The sequence below is a fragment of the Lotus japonicus genome, chromosome 1 (genome assembly GCF_012489685.1).
Source record: "Lotus japonicus ecotype B-129 chromosome 1, LjGifu_v1.2".
NCBI classification, from domain to species: Eukaryota; Viridiplantae; Streptophyta; class Magnoliopsida; order Fabales; family Fabaceae; genus Lotus; species Lotus japonicus.
The window spans coordinates 103,279,697-103,296,584 of record NC_080041.1 but is presented as its reverse complement, the minus strand read 5'-3'; the positions used below and the strand labels follow the sequence as shown (position 1 = coordinate 103,296,584).

Sequence of the window (16,888 nt, the reverse complement as noted above, 5' to 3'; positions counted from 1 at the left end):
AAATTCAATAGATAACCTAAAATTCGTTCACACTAACAATACACACACTTTTAAATTTTAATACATAATATATAAGATATCTTCTTTACTTCTTTTGGAACTCGAGCTATATTTCAAACAATCCTCTTATCCATGTCAATATACAGATATTCGCATTCAACTTCTATTCATAATTACAAATGTGTTGTGTTTGAGATGGAGGTCTAGAGTTCGAATCTTGAGGGTGAGCATTTATAATTACTAACAACTAACCACTAACATTTGTCTATTAAAAAAAACACTGACAAACAATTACATTATACCATGTAGGAAGAAGAATCACTTTCGTTTTAAAATTTTAATTAAGACAAAAATATTTTATGTTGTGGTGAAATTCAATAGATAACCTATAAAATTCGTTCACACTAACAATACACACACTTTTAAATTTTAATACATAATATATAAGATATCTTCTTTACTTCTTTTGGAACTCAAGCTATATTTCAAACAATCCTCTTATCCATGTCAATATACATATATTCGCATTCAACTTCTATTCATAATTACAAATGTGTATTAAACTAAAAAGATTTACCAAAATTAAGATCTTGTTTTCTTTTCCCCAATATCCCTTCAACTAATCAACCCCCACATGATAATTAAAATGTTATTAACTAAATTCAAAAAATTCTTTTATAAGATTAATTAATATAGTTATAATATATAATATATCATTGTTTGGTTTGGAAACTATTAACATAGTCAAATAATTATTTGCACTTTGTTTAAGAAAAACACCAATCATATTCAATGCTATTTTTTTTTGTTACAATGCTAAATTAATATGACTGGAAACAACTATAATAAAATTGTGTTTCTATTAGTTTTAACGTGAAAGTATTTTCATGTAAGATGTTTCTCCCCATCTAATATTTTATCTATTAGTTTCTTCTTTAATTTATCCAAGTATGGTATATTTTAACTATCAAATGATAATACTCTTATACATATTATTTATATATATTTTCCTATTAGTTTTAACATAGAAGCATTTTCATATGAAATGGTACTCCATAATTTAATCATACATTCATATAAACCATGCATATCATGTATTGGAGGGTTGACAAAATCCTAAGCAAGAGTGTCATCTGCCACTTTCACGCATGTAAGTGCAGTCCTACAACGTGCTAGATTCACACATGACAGTAGCACCATTAATGTGTGCAGATAGTTGTCAATGAGCAAGATAATGATGAAGTGGATACACATTTAATGGGTTTGGGTTGGTCAGAGTAAGGTAAGGTTCTTTGCTGCCAAGGCTTGCTTTATTTTGTCACACTATATTTTACCTTTAAGGGCTAAAATCAAACAAAAACACTTATAAATGGTGAGTTGCTTTCTGGTAGGCCGGAACTCCTCTGCATAGACATTGGATTGGTAGCAATTCAACTTAGTCGCAATATGTAGATTCAGCGGTAGAGTCTTCTATATCTAATCACATATGTTAACCTGTAGAATGAACTTTAAATTCAAAACTTTCTAGAAAAAAGCATGTAAACCAAATAATACCAACCCCATAATAAGAAGCCATGAAGAGCATCATATTGCTCAATTTATTTCAGAAATAAATGAAAAGGTCAAATTGGTGGGGAAGTGGAAGCTTAAAATGGTCTGACATACACTTTAAGATGTTATGCTGCCAGTAATATGACACGGTATCAAATAGTCTCACCATAATAACTTTTGAAAGGTAAGGATGTGTCTATGACAAAATAGCCTGTAGAAAACTGTTGCATCAAGATACCTAGTCTATAATGCACTTATTGTCATTGATAATTTGATTTAATGCCTATAAGACAACTAAACTACATGCTATGTTTTATACATGTGGCAAAGAAGGTAGATTTAACATATGACCTTATCATTCACATAATTGTAAGCTTAAGCATCAAACAAAATTATAAAATGTATTGAGTTAAGCTTGAACATTTTCATTTTAATGAGTTCAGATGAGATATCTGGCCATCATCGTGACTGCCACATGCAAAATTTAAGCCAGAGTAAATAAGTTGATGGTGATAGCAAAGATGAAATGAACTTTCAAACATACCTAAAGCATGTATCGTTTCCTCCTCTTTGGCCAATCTCCACATCACCTGAAAAAAGTTCAAACTAAAATGAGTTTTAGACAAAAGAAACGCAAGGGAACAAATTTATATAAAAATGGATAAAATTAAGAGGGCAGAGAAATGGACAATCAGTCATACACCATTTCTTATCTTGAAAACACAAATCAAGTTGGTCTCTGAGTTCTTAAAACCTCCAATTAACCACACCTTGTATATACATATGGAAGCCTCTAATATAGTAGGTATATGTAGCGATGGCCATCCTCACCTGCATGCAACCATAGTTGAAATGTTATTCCTGTGGACAATGAGATCCCGCCATCCCCTCTCTACCACAGTGAAATTCCCATACCTGCATAATCAAATAGTAACCTCAATTACTCAATTGTCAAAAACATACATTCCAATTACATCAAACAAACCTGAAGTAAAACAAACCCAAAGTAAGCAAGAAGAGTTGTGAAGTGATTAATACCATGTTGAACTGCAGTGTGATCTACATTGCAAGCATCAGGCATACTCTTTCATGATTTTCATAAGAACCTGGATATTGAACATCCAGAATACCTGCACATAATAGCCAAGTTCAGTGGGTAGTTAACAATAAGATTAAAAAAAAAAGAACAAAAATTGATGATCCATATTTTAAATGAATTTGCAACTCAAATCTGGTGTAAAGCCTCCACGTAACAGAGTGAAGGTCTCTGGTGTAAAGCATTAACAACATTAGTACAAAATAATACATACAAAACCCTCATATTTTTCAACAGGGTTACATGAACAGACCTTATACTGAACCTATATGCATCTTTTCCTACAGTACTGTAAATGTCATATAGTCTATTTACCCTTTTGGATGCAAATCAAAGAGCACTTAATTGAGATTATTTAGTTCTTTTCATAGAGGACCTTGGGGTATTACAAAGAAGAAAAAGAAAAAAAAGGAAGCTAACAACAAATAGAGCCCCCACTTTAAATTACATCAGATCCTTGAGAAGCCAAACCCCAACCCAGAATGATTTGCATCAGATCCTAGTCACAAATTGGAAGAGATATTTCCATACCTGACCGGTTCTCTTTAGTCTGATCTTGCTTAACTATGATATCCTTCCATCCCTGTTTAGGAAAGCTAAAATGAGCAACCTTCTAGATTAAAGGCTATAAGATATTGGTAACAACAACAACAAAAATATACTTCAATTCGATGACACATACTCTCCTCCAAAAAGGCAAACCAAAATCTTTGAATTAACATAAAATAATTGAAATGAACATTACAGTTTATCAAAACCCAAATCAACAAAGATGAAGCATAAGAGGAGAAAAAGTAAAGTAGCAGAAAGAAATATATAAAGTAATGAAGAACACTGCAGTTATACTTATTAATGAAGACCCATACAACAACAAAATATACTCATCTTTGAATGACTTTGAAATAAAACATACCATTGATGATCGCTCAGTCTTGAAATATATTGATCTTCAGGCTGCCCAAGCATATGCAAGATGATTAGCATTAGACAAATCTAACTATAGTTAGGAGTTGCAACAAAAGAATTTAGCAGATCTGAATTCAGCAGATTAAATAAAACTATGCCTAAGATTGAAAATCCAAACAACTTGTGTTAGGGAAGGAAATCATAATACAAACCCCTAATTTCAACAAAAGTTCAGTTTCAGAATGCATGAACTGACCATATCTGATGGAGTCCATAGTGCCATGTTCGAGATCCCTCCTTATCACAGTTCATTGATCTGCAATGTTCTATTACATTGCTTTCAATCTGCCCATCTCCTTTGGAAAAACCCTGCAAAAATGAGAACAAAGAAATTAGCAAGTTGAGAACAAAACAAAACAAAAAAGAGAAAAATGCATTGTTCAATAACAAAGAGGACATTGGAGTTCATGGGAAGGTTTAAGATAACAATCGTCAACAATTATATGTCACGGTTTTTATTCATAGTCATAATAGAATAAAAAGGCTTACAAATTAAATGATAAAGCTCTGTGAATGACATAGGTAGCATTAAATTCATGGTACAGTGATAGAACTCACCTTCCATAGCTATGGTCATAATCTGGATCACTTCGATTTTTTTCCCTGTCTCTGAAAATGGCAACTCGAGTAGCATTAGAATCATTAACACTCATGATTCCTTCATTGACAGGTAAGAGTTTATCGATCTACAATGTTATATTACAATACTTTCAATCTGTGCATCTCTATCATATGGAAAAGGCCTGCAAAGTTAGAACGAAAGAAATAAAAAAGGTTGAGAAAAATGGATTGTTCAACAACAAAGAGGACAATACAGTTCATGGGAAGGTTTCATAATTCACCATCTTCCATCTTCAAGCCCTTATTTCTCTCTCGTTCTGATCTCTGAAGTGAATGGTTGCAGTGACCGACATCTCCACAGATTCCAACAGTCAAAAATGTATATAATTCTGCAAAAGTCTAGGTTAAGTATATCATAAATCATGAAAAGATAGTAATTAGGAAAATTGTATCTCTATATTTATTACACACTACAAAATTTGATTCTGGTGTAGTTGAAACACGGTTTTCAATATAAGCTTCTCTTTTCACTCTCTCAAAATAGAAGCACAGCCTCTATGCACTCTTCTAATAAAAGATTGAAATTCATTATAAGGTAAGTGCGCCTACGCATTATCCTTTCTTCCAACATAAGTGGATCTTGCTTAGGAAAAATGTTAGATCTATAAAACCATTTCTTAAGTTTTTAGATGTCATGGCAAACAACAATGACGAACCATGAGCATAATTGTTCTAAAGTTTTTATAGATCAGGTGTTTCCCTTTTAAAAAAATTATTGGCTTGAAAGGAATATTTGTACAAAACAATTGCAGTCTATATATATCAACTGATGATATTAACTAAAATAGAAGATAACAAAATAAAAGTAGACTGAAAACTACATATGAAAGGCCATAACATCAAATGGGGAGTGTCATGACAGCAGTGTGGGAGATACTGAAATAACCAGCACCGATGGGATTAATTCCCTTTTGAATGATATATTTATTTTCATCTGTTGGGCTGAACATCTAGATACTGAATCATTCAAAAAATTATACTAAGGGGTTTAAAATGTGTCTATAGGCAAACCAAAAAAATATTCAAGATATTCACGAACCTTACAAAATGTGAAAGATACCCTTCTTGAATCCCTCTTGATGACTTTTTCATTCACCTAGTCAATCTGTAGGGTAGAGAAAATATATTTAGGAGCAAAAATATATTTGTTAAAACACAGCTGAGTTTTCTGCTACTAATGGAATACACTAAATTTGTCAAGAACATGTTAGAAACTAAAGTAGCAAAGGTTCCCTATCACAGAACAAATGAACAGAGCTAGAAACTGATGGGATTAAATATTGTAGACCAAGGTTTTAAGTGCATGAAAAGACCATGTTTTGGATTTAAATTGTACCCTTAATAAATTCAAGCTCAATGTGCAAGGCAGCACAAGGAAATACAAATTGTCTTATATCAAAAACAGGAAAAGAAAGGCTGAAAATGAAGTCTTCAAATGCAGAGTGGGTGTGTCTATATGAGGGGACAAGCCACTCCAGGTGAAGTAATCAGATGGTGTTCAATTCAAAGCATTTTATTAATTATTAGATTAAAATTTTGAGCACTAAAAGAGACAATGTAGATTCATGAATGAAGAACCATGAACATAAAAACTTGAACCCATTATAAGTGGTGAAATGAGCAGTACCTGCGGATTTGGGTGAAGCATTGCCAACAACAATCGATAGCTTTCAATGTGAATTCACACGAACGCACGCGCCCTTCATCTGTTGAGGGTAGGACTCAAGTTCTGATTTTTGCAACATAAACCCACCAGTAGAAGCTGAGCGCCTCAGCCCATTTTGGAAAATATAGGGAAGAGTGTTTACCAGTATCTCAAACTTTTGGAAGAGTATTTGGAAAAGATAGTCTCTTTGGAGTGTTTGTTTTACGGATTGGAAAATGATACCCTGGAACAACTGGAAGATTCCCGGGAATGTTATGATGGGAATGTTATCCCCAGACATCTTTAAAAAATTCGTTTGGTTCACAAAATCAGTTCTTGGTAATCTTTTTTAATATTCCTGGGAATAATTATAATATATGTTTGGTTCAAAATGTAATGTATATTCCTGGGAATAGATAGTAAAATTCTTAAAATGTCATCCGCAGTAAAAGACATGGGTAGTGGGTAGTTAGTAGTGGGTAGTGGAAATCTCATTCCCTTCTATTCAGGATTCAACTTACCCATCTCTCCATCATGGGAATGAGAAATGCTTCTGGATAGGCATATGACTTACCCAGGAATGAAAAATACCCGAGAATATTTTTTTCAAATCTGCTACCAAACACTGGAATGTAGATTCCGACCCAAACATTCCCGGGAATCCTTTTCCAATCCGTGAAACAAACGCCCTCAAATTGTTTTGTGAAAAGACTTTTTATTTTTGCAACATTGCTATCGGTTTGTTTGCGGTTATATTTAAGAATTGAAAACCTGATATGATCTGGTTTAAAAATGGTTTTGAAAAATAATTCTCATTTTCAGTTTTTAAAATTAAAAAACTAAAACAGCTAAAAGATGTTGTTTTTAGTTTCTTATTTTAGTTTTCATATATCAGCTAAAAATTGTTTCTGAAAACTAGATCTGCAAAAAGTATAAGGCATGATAAAATAAACTTATACATAACGTTGTGGATTTATTCATTGTTTGGTGCTAAGTGCTAACATTGTATTGTATAAACTTATAAATCAATCTCCTCTTATGCATTAAAATGATGAATTGTTTATTCCACCATATGGATAATGATAAGACATGATAAAAGTGTGATGTATAAGATATATGAAAATATTTAATCCACCACCATCGACCATAGACCATCGCTACGACCACCACCGCCTACATTTTTATCGTTGCCGCTGTCGCCTCCCTCTACCTCGACCACCACCACGCCGCCATGCCACCACTATCATCACCTTCCACGACCGCCACCACCCTCCATCACCACCACCATTGTCGTTGCCTTCACCACCACCACCACTGTCGTTGCCTTCACCACCCTCCACCACCACCGTCTCCACCGCCATCGTCATTACCACCGCCACTACCACAATCACCTTGCTGCATAGTCGTCATCATTCAGCATCACCACAACCACCTCTAAAATCACCACCCTCCATCACTGCCACTATCATTGTTGCAATAATATCGACCACCACCGCCAACTTTACCACTCACTAACACCATTCTCATTTTAATAATATATATCATTATTGAATATTTCTCAAAACATAGGTTTATATTAATTTAAACGAAATGATAAGTTATACGGTGTAGGACCAAACATTGTATAACATTAAGTTTTTATCAGACCTGATACTATCATGTCCAGTACTATCAGGCAAGAGAAAAACTTAACTTTCTGAATCTAAATCATAGAGAGCACTATTACGAAACCAGACCAGACCGGACCGAATATTTATGAATCAGACATTGGATCGGTGAACCGGTTAAGAATCGAAAAAACCAATCAAAACCGACTAGTCAACGGTTTTAGAAAAATAAATTTTGACCCTATTGTGATTTGAACCTTGGACCTTTGAGTTCCAAAAAAACGTTATATGCCACTAGGCCACAAGTTCTCGTTTTTAACTGTGTATAGTTTTATATTCAAGGCACATATTTAACTTAAGTAACAATGTTTAATAATATATACATATTACAAAACATATATTTGTTTATATTTATCTAACATTAATATATATTTTATATTATATTATATTTTTTAACGAATATTATTTATTTTTATTATTATACAGAAGAAAAATAAATTTAATGACATATTAATTTATATTAATTTTAATATATATATCTATCTATCTATCTATCTATCTATCTATCTATCTATCTATCTATCTATCTATCTATCTATCTATCTATCTATCTATCTATCTATCTATCTATCTATCTATCTATCTATCTATCTATCTATCTATCTATATCTATCTATCTATCTATCTATAATAATAATAATAATATATATAAAAGCAAAGTTTATGCAGCCTTAAGGGAAATTTAGTAAATCAATAAATGATGATACATGAATTGAAGTTTCTGGATGGGTAATTTAGTAAATCCCAATGTAATTAGTTAGAGATCAAATCTTGGCCGTTGATTTCAACCTGGACCATTTGTTTCCCTTCAGCATTTCACTATTGCACGTTTTCGTTTTTCAGCTTCCGTTTCTTATTTTCCCCTCACAGCTTCCGTTTCGGCTTTCAATTCATCAATTCATTCTACATCCTTTAATTACCTAAACGCGTCCATGTGACGCTCAAGTTTGGGCAGCCGCTGTGAATTCTCCACCATCGATCTCTGTCACCTACAATTTTGCCCCTGTGCGTTCTCTCTGTCATGGTTGTTGATGCTGCGGAGAGCGAACTGATCTTCAAATCTCTGGTGAAGCTACTGTAGTTAATTAATTTCATTCCTTTCGTCAGATTTATGGGTTGGTTCTTCTGCAAAATGTAAAGCTCAATTCTGGGTTGGTTCTTATGCAAAATGTAGAACTCAATTGGTGCATGTGCACATTTTCCCCTTCTCTTACCGGTGAGATATAATGTTCTATCTTCTAAAGTTTTAATATTTTTTCTTCTTCTCCAGGTCTTCTACTTCTCCGGATGTGACTCTTATGGTATTTGTTGGAAGGAGACCTCTACTGCCATCGATTTAACTAATTTCATATTTTCAGTCATGCTTAACATATGCTCTCATGTATATATTATTTGTTCCGGGAGGATGCCTATATTTTCATAGATATATTGTTCGTTGCTTTGAATTGAAACCACATAGCATTTTCCTTTGAGAGAGAAGATTGGAAATTTGGCGTAGTAGAACACTAATCTGTGGTGTTAGATTCATTTTTCTGTCTAATACAGTGTTAGATTCATTCTACTATCAATCTGTTTGGTCAGATTTATCCTGTGTAGCCCATACACTTATTTTTGTTTCAGATTTACACACTAGGAGCTTAGGTGGAAGCTAGGTATCAGTACATGTACTAGCTCCAAGGATTCAGTGGTGTTTCTTCTGGCGCTTAATTCGGTATTTAACTTTGCTTTTAAGTTTGAAAATTGTCTGTTATTTTCTACATAGCATGAATAACAAAATTAAATACATCCATAGAATCTGATTCTATTGGTTGTGTTTCAGGTCCAGTATCTGCATCGATTAAAGGATACTAATGGAAAGTAGTGGTTTGAAGCTGTTTGACGATGCAGTTAGGAAACTTTGTTATTCTACTCCTCCAATCCAGCCAACACAAGGAACCTATGCACCGGTCTAGGAACTAACGATTTTTGTGAGAAAGTTTGGACTCAACTACTGATGTGGTGATAATCAACACAATGTCCTGAATTTTCAGAGAGTTTTGAGGTCAATGATTTTAATTGCAAGTTACAAATTAGTTGAAATAAAGTACTTGATTGATGTATTGGAAATTTATTTTACATTACCTGATAAATGATTCTCCTTTTTTTTTTTTCTTTTTGCACTTTTATACTGAACCACTTGATGGGAAACTTTCTCTTCTCCAACTCTGTTCCTACCACTTAGGGCTTTCTCAAATTGTGTAACTCGGTAAAATAAAAAACATAGCAAGCATAGCACTGTAGGGTATATAATGCAGTTCACTTTTAATCTACTATCGACCTATGCTGCTTTGTGCATTGTGTTTCTTTTTCGCCCAAATTGATTTTACATCTTAGTGACCATTCTCATTCTTCCTTCCCTCTTAAGGTACAAATAAATGGAATATGGAGCTGCAAGTATTGACCAGTTTATTGTGGAGTCCCAAAGGTAAATGCTAGATTATTTTTACATGTTTCACTACTATTTTATTTTCACATAATGACTTAAAATGATGTGTGTACTGCCACTTCATTTCTGCATTTTACTTACATAATTCACTTCATTTTTTCAATCTCAGACTTTGCCACAAAGCAACATAGTCTGCTTGTGAAGGTGACTCTACTTTGGATCCCATCGAATCTCAGAGAGTTGTTGAACTCCTGAATTCAGAGTTGTCTCCTTGCTCAAGTTGAAACCCAAGGAATTCTGGAAACCGGGTTTGTACTTGCCTTTATGTTTAAAATCCGCCATTGATTCTGCATAACATGTTCTATTTGATTTTGCAGAACATACTTCAATGGAGACCATTTGTGCATCTAAAGAGAACCATGTTAGTACAAAATTCACTCAGATCCATTACTCAATGTATAAAAATTGTAGCTTTCAGAATTTCTCATATAGTACTCCCCTTCATTTGGCACACATGTACAACTTAATCCATAAATGGGAAAGTCTTATGTCAATTTTGTTCAATCCATAAGAAGCATGTACTCCGTGAGTTAGTGTTTGAAACTTTTATTGATATATTTTTTTGGGTTGGTTGTCATTTTGATTTTGGATTTTTAAATTGGCATTGTCCTATATAAATTAATTTTTTAATCAAAATAAACTCTACCCATTTGGTTGTCCTTTAGTGCTGATCTGCCCTCTGTACAGGCTGTGCAGTTTTCTGCGCTCCTTCTGGCCTTGCTCCTTTGTTGCTGGCGGAGAGCCTTGGTTTTCCTCATTTGAGGCCTTAGTTTTTTCTTTTTTTCACTTTGAAGGTGAAGGTTTTAAAATTAAATATGATATCGATGAAAAAATAACATTTCCAATATCTTTTTCCCCCTGAAATTCTATTTACGGTTTCAGTTCTCCCATCAATATCATGCTATATCCTTCTTCTATTTACCTTGAAAGTATATAAATTATTATTTGGTTCAAATGAGTTACAGAATTCCAAAAGATACACATATGACACCTTTAAGGACATGTGCTATGCTAATGACTTGCGTGAAGATGATAAAGAATACATTGATGGAGAAATACAAGCTTTGCATTGGGGATTTGAGTTTGTCACCCTAGGTATGGGGCTTGGCACACTACCCTTGAATACGAAACTTTAAATCCCATATCAAATGAACTTGAAAATGCTCTATCTTTTTTTTTTTGACATTCATGAAAAGGCTCTATCTTTACATACCTTGAATACAGAACTTTAAATCTCGTATTGAATAAGTGGGGTGTCAAACCCCATACCTAGGGTGACAAACCCAAATCCCTTTGCATTGGGGTACTGCAAAACATCTTAGAAGACTCTTTGCTATTTTTCTGTTATCATATCAGCTTCCAAGGGCAGAGTTTGTTTGAAAAAAAAACTGAGACTATTTAAATAGTAATATTTTGCATAGATAAAGACTTCTTATGCAATATTGCGGACAATATATTTTTAATCAAAGCTCATGCAAAAAAAGGGAACATGATGTGCTTAGTGGTGAGTACATTTTTAATCAAAGCTCATACAAAACAAAATAAAGGAAAAAACATAAATAAATAAAATAATTGCGCTTCTACAAAACAAAAACAAACACATTCATCACAGAAAAAAATCTTACAAATTTATGTGCGCTTATAACTAACGCGGTTCTTTCAATTCATAAATGTTCTTTCAATAAACATAAAAAAACAACACAAACTTAGAAAAGGTACATACAATAAACAAAAATTAATATCCTCGTGCGATGCACGAGTCAAAGTACTAGTATATATATATATAAACTAAGTAACAATAATTTTGTAAATGTAATATCACTAGTGTTTTTAACCGCGCGTTGTATGAAGAATTTGTCTATTGTATTTGAAACATCAATCAATATTTGAAATTATAAAAAATTTAAGATACTAAGAAATGTAAGAACAATCATAATAAAGATGTAGATATTTAAAGAGCATAAATTCAGACACTCAATTCTAGTGCTTTGTAAGCATATACTGAATTAACTAATATAAAGTGGCCAAAAAGATAAACTATCATTAAGACTTATTTTGGCTTTCAGATGTTGCATAGAAATTATGTCAAAACTTATTTCTCTATGCTCGTTCCCCTCGTATGAACTTTTACTTCTTTAAACATAAATAAATGTAAATTATATATGTACTAATGTTTTCTAATCTCCGCACAAAAAAATTTATCATCAAATTGAGAGTTGTTCAATAATAAAAACATGATATTGTGTTGTATAGTATAGAAATTATATCAAAACTTATTTCTTTATTAAAATTTTCATGCTTGTTCCCCTTGTATGAACTTTTAATTCTTTAAACATAAATAAATATAAATTATATTTGTACTAATATTTTCTAATCTCCGCACAAATATTTTTATCATCAAATTATCAAACAGTTAATTATATTTGGGTGAATAGTCAAGTTGGTCCCTGAATGTTTCCACCGCCTTCAAGTTGGTCCCTAAACTTTTAAAATGCATCTCGCGGTCCCTGAATGTGGTAAACGTCGTTCAAGTTAGTCCCTGACGTTAAAAAAAAGGAACGGACGTTAACGAATTTTTTTTTTCCTAGTTGGACTGCCTATGTGGAATTGAAGTGTTGGAAAAACATTTGGACGTCAAATTAGTCCCTGAATGTGGCAAACAAGTTCTCAATATAAAAAAGAATATCATAACTTCTCATCTTCATCCCTAATCATTTTCAACCTCTATTATCTTATCTTCTTCCATCTTCAAGTTTAAAGTTTAAACTTGAAAACCCAGAAAAATTTCTAATTCCAGAAGAAAAAAAACAGAAATTTTGAAACCCCTAATTTTTTCTAATGTTATATTCATCTTTGTTCATCTTCTTCTATTAAAAATCAAACCCATAAATTTTTCAGTTCTTCTCCTTCATTCTACAACAATTCCCCTCTCTCTAAAAAAATCTGAATCAGCCCCCTCCCCCATTTTTAACCCTAAAATACTTTCTCCCCTTAACCTTCTCTCACTAGCAAGCGTCACCTCCCTCCTCTATCTCTTTCTAAAAACAATTGTACAACCTCAAAGAAAGCCATAGGAGGTTCAATCATTCATCTTCCTTCCTGTTTTCGACCTTGATTTGAGATGAAAATTTCATCTGGGTTTGGGGGAGATGCAATAGTGGTCTCAAACAAGATCTAAGGCACCCTTCATCTTTATTTGACCAAATATACATTTGTAGTTACCCTATGTTTGTTTTGACTTGTCTGAGAAAAGAAAGAAACAAGATGTGATGCAGAAGAGAAGGAATTTATAGATGCGGCCAAGATTTGATTTAGTTACCCTCATGGTTTGTATTTGAGATGAAAATTTCATCTGGGTTTGGGTTCTTTGTTTCAAGGCTTAATTTTCTGGTTTTTACTTATTGTTTCTGGATTTGGGAGTTTGATTTTCCAGCAGCTTTTTGTTCTTGTTCTTGTTCTTGAGTTTGGGAAATTATATTTAACTTTTACATTGGGGACTAGTATGCAAGATTTAGGGATTAATTTGACATCCAAATGTTTTCTCAAGACTCTAGTTCCACATATGCATTCCAGCTAGGCAAAAAAAATTAAAAAAAAAGGATTTTGTTAACGTCCGTTCCATTTTTTAACGTCTGGGACTAATTTGAATGACGTTTGCCACATTCCGGGATCGCGGGATGCATTTTAAAACTTTAGGGATTAACTTGAAGGCGGGTGACACATTCAAGGACCAACTTGGCTATTTACCCAATTATATTTACATCTAAAGTTGGTTTTAAAAACTAAAAAAAGTACTAAAATGATATTAAAATTAATTTTTATGTTAGTTTTAACATGAAATTATTTGTATGCGAATATATTAATAGTTCTCTAGTCGTCGTACGACACATAATTTTAAATCTTACACTGAGATTAGTTTATGGAGCATAAGTCGTAAATTACCTACATGGAAGTGAAGAGAGATTTTCCATGACATAATTCACTTTCAAGCAGTGGCTGAGGCACAGGGGTGACTTGTCCATGCGTAGTCACCCCTGAATTTTATGAATGTCTCAAGAAAAAAATTGAAGCAGTGTGAGACTTGAGAAGGACAGGAGAGAGGGGAAGGTTGAGCTAAGAGGAAGGAGTGATCTCTGTGATGTTTGCGTTTCTCTTTTAGATTCAGTAGACATTCTTTTGAACCTTTGTGTTATCCACTAACAATTGAAATTAGAAATAGATATTAGGGTTTTGTTACATATGAGCCTTTTTTATTAGACGCGAAAGCTACAAGGCTGCACTTTTTTTGACATTAGACTTGCACCTCTTTCCAACATAGTAATAAAAAAATATAAAAGAATAGTTTTAACTTATACGAAGCATTTGATAGCATTTTTTTGTGTTAATATTTAAACAATCCTCTAAAACTATTTGAACTGTGATATTTCAGGTAAATATAAATTTAACTTCTCAGTTAAAATTTGGTAATTATTTAATATCAATTTTTGTAATCTACTATATAACTTTTTTAAATGATATTTTTAATTAATAGCGGCTATACCGGTCAGACCACAATTCAACTAGGATTGATTTAATGAACGATGAACCAATTTCCTCACCGATTTGATCAACGGTCCAGTTTTAGTAACCGTGTTAATCGGTCTGATTATATGAGATTAAATTTGTGGTTCTTGTGTTTTGCTTGTAAAAAAAGTTATAAAAATTATGCACATCAACTGTTTGTAAAATGTCCCTGGACTGGGCGAGCCCCTAGAGGGGCAATGCCCAGCATGTAGCCCGCCCTGAGGCGGGGCCCTGGCCTTAAATTGGGCCTTGATCTCGGAGGCCCAATAGGTTATTCCCAAGCTCTATAAATAGGAGGTAGTTATCAATTGTAAAGGACTTTTGGCTCATTTTATGAAATCACGCATGAAATTCAGCATTCTCTCTCTCATTCTCATTCTCTCTCTAGCACAATTCTCCACTCTCTAGGTACTATACCTTTCTTCAATGTTCATTGCTAGAACATTTGGCGCCGTCTGTGGGGACTGTAAACTTTCTACTCCCATTCACGTGGATTGATTGTGCAGGAAGTTATCTCTGATTGGGATTAGTCAATTCTCTGGTCTTCTGATTTTGATTCTGTAACCGGTGTTCGTTTTCCGATCGAGTTTGCATCGTTCCTGGCTTGGATGGAGACTCGACGCAGGAGGCAGCATCATTCACCAGTGCGACAGCGAATTTCGCCGCCTCGGCGGCCTCATCGTGTGATCCTGGATTCTCCGGTACGAACGGCGGGAGTACAGCCGCCTTCTCCTCCTCCATCACCACCACCTCCTCCATCGCCTTCACAGGTTGGATCTCTGGAGCGCTCACCAGAGAATTCACCTACTCCGGAGCAACAACCGGCGGTGACACAGGAGCAATGACGCCATTTGATGCGCAGCATTGGCAACATCCAGCTGCGGAATGAGCATCTACAGGCTCAGTTGGATTTCTACCGTCGCGAGCAGCGGGACGATGGAAGCAGAGAAGCAGATTCCGTGGCGGAGTTCCGTCCGTTCTCGGAGGATGTGGAGAGTGTGGCGATTCCGGATAATATGAAAACGTTTGTTCTGGATGAAGGTATGAAAAACGGTAGAAAGGGGGGGGGTTTGAATAACGTTTTTAAGATAAAGCTTCCACCTTAAAGATTTTGACAGATCTTTCGAGAACTTAAGTGCTAAAGATAAGAGATAGAAAAGCACACAAGGATTTTATCCTGGTTCACTTGATAAATCACTCAAGCTACTCCAGTCCACCCGTTAAGGTGATTTCTTCCTTCTTAGAATGAAGGCAATCCACTAATCAGGTAAGAGTTACAACTGCACTTGAAACCTACAAGTGACTAACAATTACACTGACTTAGCTCACACTAAGATTCACTCTCTTAGTCTTCTCTAGGATCCGATCAACCTTGATCTCCTAAAGGAACTAAACAAACTGTTTATCAAAGAATTGTTTACAAGAGATTTGCTTCTAAAAAGCTAATAGTAAACTCAATGAATTTCAGATGAAAGAAAGCTTAGCAGAATTTGAATTTGTCTTGCGCGTATGTGAATGCTTCTAGCCGCTTCTTTCAGTCTTCAGCTTCTTTATATACTCCAAGGATTAGGGTTGAGCGTTGCATGGGAAATGCTACCGTTGGAGGGCAGTTCTGGAAAATCCAGCTTCTGCTGTGTCTGAGACTGTTAGGTAGGTCGTCAGGAAGGTACAGTTGCTTTTGTACTTGGATAGCGACTTGACCTTTAAACCTAGGAGACTTCTGATCAGGAGAAAGCTTCATGTTGGAACTTGTGAAGCCGGTTGATCAGAGTCAGAGGGAAAGCCCAGATCCTCTGACCATTGTTTCTTCTGATTCTGAACTCAGAGGGAAGTACATGGTCTTCAGAGTATCTTGCTTCTGGACATCAGAATTTCACTAATCAGCTTCTGGATCTTCAGAGTCTTCTACACCATCAGAATATCTGAGCCTTCAGTGTTTCTTGGTTATCAGACTTTCTGGATCTTCAGAACTTCTAGTGACTGAGTCCACATCAGAGTTTGTATAACTTCAGAACTTCTGAAGCTTTTCCACTGTTCATACTGAACATGGTGAATGCGAAAGCGTTGCTTGGGTCGCTCTTTATACACAGTGCTTCTGATTTGTGTGAGATTGAGTTGAGGTCAGAGCCTGTAAATAGCACACTCAGAAAAACACGTTAGAGTACCACAATTGTTCATATCAAAAGGTTAACTTGTAATCATCAAAACATAGAGTTGTACTACTAGATCAAAACTTGATCTTACAATCTCCCCCTTTTTGATGATGACAAAACTAAGATTTTTGATGAACAATT

General features: G+C 34.3%; 2 long non-coding RNA genes across 7 annotated transcripts; one reads left to right on the top strand and one right to left on the bottom strand.

Annotated features, from left to right (window-relative positions):
- Window positions 1-1,057: 1,057 nt before the first annotated feature.
- On the bottom strand, window positions 1,058-6,078 carry LOC130732358 (uncharacterized). Of its 3 annotated transcripts, none has more exons than XR_009017015.1 (11): window positions 5,862-6,078; window positions 5,274-5,339; window positions 4,456-4,563; window positions 4,172-4,356; window positions 3,810-3,922; window positions 3,561-3,601; window positions 3,179-3,230; window positions 2,590-2,681; window positions 2,322-2,466; window positions 2,096-2,157; window positions 1,058-1,494 (listed from the first exon to the last, which is right to left on the bottom strand). It is a non-coding gene; the product is annotated as an uncharacterized LOC130732358 (long non-coding RNA). The 3 variants fall into 3 exon arrangements; XR_009017016.1 differs by having other exon boundaries at window positions 2,096-2,141; window positions 5,862-6,077; XR_009017014.1 differs by having other exon boundaries at window positions 2,096-2,141; window positions 2,383-2,466; window positions 5,862-6,074.
- A 2,298-nt stretch (window positions 6,079-8,376) lies between these two features.
- Window positions 8,377-10,574, top strand: LOC130728595 (uncharacterized). Of its 4 annotated transcripts, none has more exons than XR_009015713.1 (4): window positions 8,377-8,762; window positions 9,167-9,257; window positions 9,366-10,010; window positions 10,141-10,574. It is a non-coding gene; the product is annotated as an uncharacterized LOC130728595 (long non-coding RNA). The 4 variants fall into 4 exon arrangements; XR_009015715.1 differs by having other exon boundaries at window positions 8,377-8,847; XR_009015714.1 differs by having other exon boundaries at window positions 8,377-9,257; window positions 10,141-10,279; window positions 10,349-10,574.
- Window positions 10,575-16,888: the final 6,314 nt, after the last annotated feature.